This window comes from Tupaia chinensis, unplaced genomic scaffold, assembly GCF_000334495.1.
Source record: "Tupaia chinensis unplaced genomic scaffold, TupChi_1.0 Scaffold144128_1, whole genome shotgun sequence".
Classification (NCBI taxonomy): Eukaryota; Metazoa; Chordata; class Mammalia; order Scandentia; family Tupaiidae; genus Tupaia; species Tupaia belangeri.
The window spans coordinates 44,155-49,646 of record NW_006203983.1 but is presented as its reverse complement, the minus strand read 5'-3'; the positions used below and the strand labels follow the sequence as shown (position 1 = coordinate 49,646).

General features: G+C 40.7%; 1 protein-coding gene across 1 annotated transcript in view; it reads left to right on the top strand.

The window, feature by feature from the left end:
- Positions 1-5,018: 5,018 nt before the first annotated feature.
- The window catches only part of GIMAP1 (GTPase, IMAP family member 1), a 6,169-nt gene continuing 5,695 nt past the window's right edge, over positions 5,019-5,492 (top strand). The window contains exon 1 of the mRNA XM_006165976.3: positions 5,019-5,113. The gene's annotated coding sequence lies outside the window, so the exon portion shown is untranslated. The remainder of the gene's footprint in view (positions 5,114-5,492) is intronic.

Below are 5,492 nucleotides of genomic sequence, written 5' to 3'. Positions count from 1 at the left end.
TACAGAGTTTTTTGGATTTTTTTTTCTACTGCTTCTCCAATTCTCTGAGGCAAGATAGGTGATCCATTTGCCTTCTTTATATCTTCTTCTTATATGCCCTAATTGCTATGAACTTCCCATATGAAGGATAATCTTGGTTGAAATTGTTTTTTTCTTAACACTTTCAATATGTCTTCCCATTCTTTCCTTGCTTGCATTGTTTCTGCTGAAAGGTACGGTTTTAGCCTGATGGGATGACCTTTTTATGTCACTTGTTATTTCTCTCTTGCCAATTTTATTATCTTGTCATTATCTGTGGCCTTGGCCAGTCTGGCTAAGATGTGCCCTGGGGACAATTTTCTTAGGTTGATTCTACTTGAGATCCTTTGTATTTCTTGGGTCTGGATGCTTGAGTCCCTCTCTAGACTTGGGAAATTTTCTTCTAGGGTTTCACAGAATAGGTTTTCCATGCCTTTATTAGTTTCTCCACAGTCTGGTATATCAATTTGGATGCTTGGACATTTAATGGAGTCTAGTATTTCTACTCTATTATCCTCTTGTTTATTTGTTTTCTTTTATCTCCTTATGAGGTAAGCTGTGATTCTCATGATGGCTATGCTCAGCCTTGTGTCTTCTGTGCACAGGGAGACTCATGCACCTGTACGCGGTGTGCGTGGACTGCCTGGAAGGGGTTCACAAGATCATCTGCATCAAGTGCAAGTCACGGTGGGATGGCAGCTGGCACCAACTGGGCACAATGTACACCTACGACATCTTGGCCGCCTCTCCATGTTGTCAGGTTGGTATCCACCTCCCTGAGGGAACAGTGGGTGATACGAGGCTTCTGTCCCCAAGTGATTATAGAGAAGGTACTTCTGACAGTAAAGAAGAAATTCAGTTAGAAAACTCCAAAGTTCAAGAATGACTGATTATTAGCAATACATTGTAAATTAGTGGAATACTATACAGTCATTAAAAAGAATGTTGCAGAATGGTATGTCATTATGTGGGAAGTATTTCCAATATATTAATTTTTAAAAATCCAGATATGAAATTGCATCCCAGTATGCTTCCACTTATAACTAAGCATGAAAAGGAATAACCTTACCTGTTACCAGGTAATTACATATGGTCTTTGTGGTAGGATACTGTGCACTTCCTTCAGTTTTCTCTTTGCTTGTTTATATTTTCTAGTATTTTATATAATTAGTTAATAATACATTTCAAATTTTAAAAGTTATTTAAAGGGAGAGAAACAGTTCACTTTCTTTAGTAGATGTGTTTTTTTGTTGTTGTTCTTTCTATAAGAGAGTGCAGTTACCCAGCAATTGCCTACTTGTAAGGTGTTTCAGGTTGGCATAAAAGATTAAAGCAGTGCTAAGAGGAGGCATTTTTGTGATGCTAAGAGAGCATTTGAAATTTAGCTATCATCCAGAAAAGAGGAAAGTATCAACATATGAAAAACCACATTAAATAAATCCATAGAAACAAAAGAGGTAAAATCCTTGGCAATATCTTGGTTTATTTCCAAGTGCTTGGGGGAAAAACAAATTGTTTTGTAATCTCTTGATATTCATGGGGAGGAAAGAAATTTTCCTTTGCTCTGGTTCTCAAATGTAGCTTTTTACTTTTTATTTATTTATTTTTTTTGGAGAGGTTTTTGCGAGAGGGCATATGCACTCACCAGAAAGACAGAGAGAGACAGGAAGCGAGATCCCCCAGGGGATGACCACACCACAATCCCTTCTCCTCCATTCTCATCTCAGGATCTTGGGCATGCACACACTCGCGCCTGGTGTAAGTTTAAGCCACCGGGTCCAGGACACGAACCACAATCGACTACGTGGGAATCCAGCAACATAGCCATTACACTAACTGCTAATCCCCTGTCTGATTCAGTCTTAGAGTGTCCATTTCTTTTTTCATATCATGGTTGGACTTCCTATTCTGCTGTAGCTTGTTGTCTCTTTTCTGTTTCAACTTGTAGAGTTTTGTCACCATGAATGTTCTAAATTCTTTCTCTGATAATTTGGTAGCATCTTCTATTTTTTCAAGAGATGGAGGGAAGTTATTATGTTCTTTTGATGAAGGCATATTTCCTGGTATATTCAGACCTGAGGCTCTTCTACTTCTAGCCACTGGGAGATATATTCATTTTTGGAGAATGTTCCTTTGACTGGGAAAAAGTGTGCTTCCCTTTTGCTGTGGACTGATGTGTGCCAAAGCCTCTTTTCTGATGCTGTGTTTTGCAATGTGGTGTCCACAGGAGGAGTCTTCTTTTCAGGAGCCTGAAGAGCAGTCTTTCCTTTTTTCACAGCTGGTTAAGTAAAAGGGAGAATCACAGGGAGCCTCATAATACCAGGGTATTTGAAAACTGTTTCTAGACCTCTCTAGTCCCTCTTGGTGCATAGAGGATAAGCCAGAGATGGCAATATAAGACGGAAGAGAAAAAGAGTATGAAAGAGAATAAAGAAAAAGGCATGGCCTACAATTTTGCGAGGGGGCTGGAGATGGAAATGGGCTCTGCTGGAGAGTTGAGGACAGGGAGCCTCATAATACCAGGGTATTTGAAAACTGTTTCTAGACCTCTCTAGTCCCTCTTGGTGCATAGAGGATAAGCCAGAGATGGCAATATAAGACGGAAGAGAAAAAGAGTATGAAAGAGAATAAAGAAAAAGGCATGGCCTACAATTTTGCGAGGGGGCTGGAGATGGAAATGGGCTCTGCTGGAGAGTTGAGGACAGTCCTTGCTAACAGAGAAGGGGTCTCTGGGCTTGGGGAAGCTGGAGCTGGGGCTGGGGTGCCCTGCCTCAGTTCTCTGTGTAATTTTAAAGTTCTCTCTCTCTCTCTTTTTAAGATCTTTTTAATCAATTTGACTATAAAAGATCTACAATTGTTTTTTTCTTTGTATTTTCTGTTTAAGGTTAATTAAGATTTTTAACTTATTAGTTTTTCTAAAATTATTTTTTTAATTTAATATATCCTCAAATATTTTTTATAATCAGTTCATTCTTTGCTTCATTTTGGATTTTAATTGCAGTAGACTTCTTGATATTATGCCACTGATCACTAGTTCTAGGTTCATTTATCTTTTCATTATTTTTTTCCTTTTTGTGCTTCAGTCTGAATAATTTCTCCTGACATGTCTTCAAGTTCTTGAATCCTTTCTTCAATGTCCATCCTTTCTTCAATGCTGTTAGGTCCATCTAATTAAGTTTATTTCATTTATTTTATTTCATAGTTTCAGAACTGATTTTTTTCTAGAGTTTATATTTTGAACCTGAAATTCTTTATCTCTTAACCTATTAATGTTACTCTAAATTTTTCATAATTTTTTATAATTTTAAAGTTCTTAACTGGTAATTACACTGAATAAGTGATCTGTGGCTCTGCTTCTACTAACTGTTTAATCTCTAATGAGTCATAGTTTCTTGATTCTTCATATGTCATACAAAATTTTTATTGTATCCCAAGCAATAAAACTAAAGTCTGAAGTATATGTAACTTGGCTTTAATTTATTTTCTGTAAACTGCAAGTTCATTTATGTCTGATATTTAGAATGTTTTCACCATTTGCTCCTAATGAGCAATGAGTCACCACTTTGAATAAAGTAAGTTCCCTTCTGAATCATGCAGCCTGCAATAACCTCCTGCACAACCACTGCCAGCTTTCTTATTTAGTCAACATTGACCTGGGAGGGTATAAGGCTTTAATTTAACATTGTTTTACTTCACTCATAATACCTAGTGATAACATATGGAACCAAAAAATTTCTTGCTGTTTTCTTGAGCCTTCTCCATGGATTTCCACAATTGATGGTAAGTATCAATGAATAACAGGACCAAGCCCAGAGACAGCAAGAAATAACCAAAAGTTAACAGGAGCATAGAGGGAAATTGAGGCAGAAACAGTTACTTTTGATAGGAAGGTGATCCCAGAAAGTACCCGTAGGGAAGGAGGTGAATGTGAGGAAAGGAATGGAAAGCAGCCACACAGGATGCCTTGATGAGTAGATTACCACTCTACACCATGGTAAGGGGGATCTGCTATAGACAGTTGAGCTTCTTGCCTGACTGTGATTTTCTTGAGAGAAGGGAGAAAAATCAGCAACATGGGTGAGAAGTCCAAGTCTCCTCAAAAGGCTATTTTAAGAACAGTACAGAGGTGTCCATCTTTAGTATACCAGCCATCCCAGTCAGATAGCGTGAGACTTTACTTATGGATTTTTCTGGCAGACTGGACCCTGGGCTGGCAGATACATGGATGCCCAGTCAAGGGACAGCTGTTGAGAGTAGCTACGATGGCATTTGTCTGGGCAAGAGACTCTCTGGACCTATTTTACTGAGGGAAAAAAAAAATTCTAAAGAGCACAAACCAACAGAAGATTAGTTTAGTGCCATGGTTGTGACAACCCCACTCCCTTCATATGTTGAGATTTGATTGTGAAGATACCAAGAGGAAACAGCATTTTCCTGGTGTCAAAAAGTGGGCCCTTTGGGAGTGAGTAAGTGATTAGGGTGGGGTCCCAGGATTGACTCCTGGTGCATTTATGAGGAGAGGGAATGAGACCAGGAGATGCACTTGGACAGAGAATGCTGAGGCCTGTGCTCCTGTTCACTCACAATGCGACATCTTGCATGGCCTCAGCACCCCACCAAGAGGAAAACCCACTGGAGGTAGCTCCTGGCCCATGGGTCTCCAAACTAAGAGTCGAATAAACCTGTATTCTCTTAAACCACCCAGACTCGGGAATTTTCCACTTAGCAAGGGAACAGACTAGAACACTCAGTAACCAATTCCATTCCAGAAATAAAATCTGGCCCCAGGGCCTATAATGCCCTTCCCTTCTTAGGGTCTGACACAAGATTTGATATCATGGGGCCCTGCTGGGGACACACACACCTTCATCCCAGCAGCAGGTGGATCCTGTAGGAGAAACAAGGCAAACCCGTAACTGGATGGGAAATGTCTCTGTCCCTTTAAGTGATCATTAGAGGGCCCTCCCTGTGCTCTGAGCTCTGAGCTACTTCCTCTGTGTGCTGGGAGGGAAGAGCCTTCTGCACTCACAAGCAAAGGAAAGGCAGCAGGTCAGGGGCTTCCCGGAGCCAAGGTCAGAACCTGTCACCACGAAAGGTGAGCCTGAGCCTGGGAGCTGGAGGTGGGGCCGGGCAGTAGGTAGTGGGGAGTCTCTGTGAGAACCAGAGGGAACGAGGTTTCTAGAGTGTTTGCTGCCTGAGCACCTGCATTCCACAGGCACCTTGTGGTAAGCAAGATTCAGAGCAATCAGGATCCTGCTTCCAGGCTGTTAGGGAGGTTCCGAGTTTCAAACAGAGCAAGCTCAAGGGAAGTTTTAAGGAGTGTCTTCTTCAGGTCTGGAGCACACACTTGTTGGGAAGTGAAACCTGTGTCCTCCCACAACTCTTAATACAGTAAGAGAAGTGAGCACTAGACATACTTCCAGGAACAAAACAGTCTCAAAGGCATTAAACATTCCCCAAGCTGCGTATTCAGC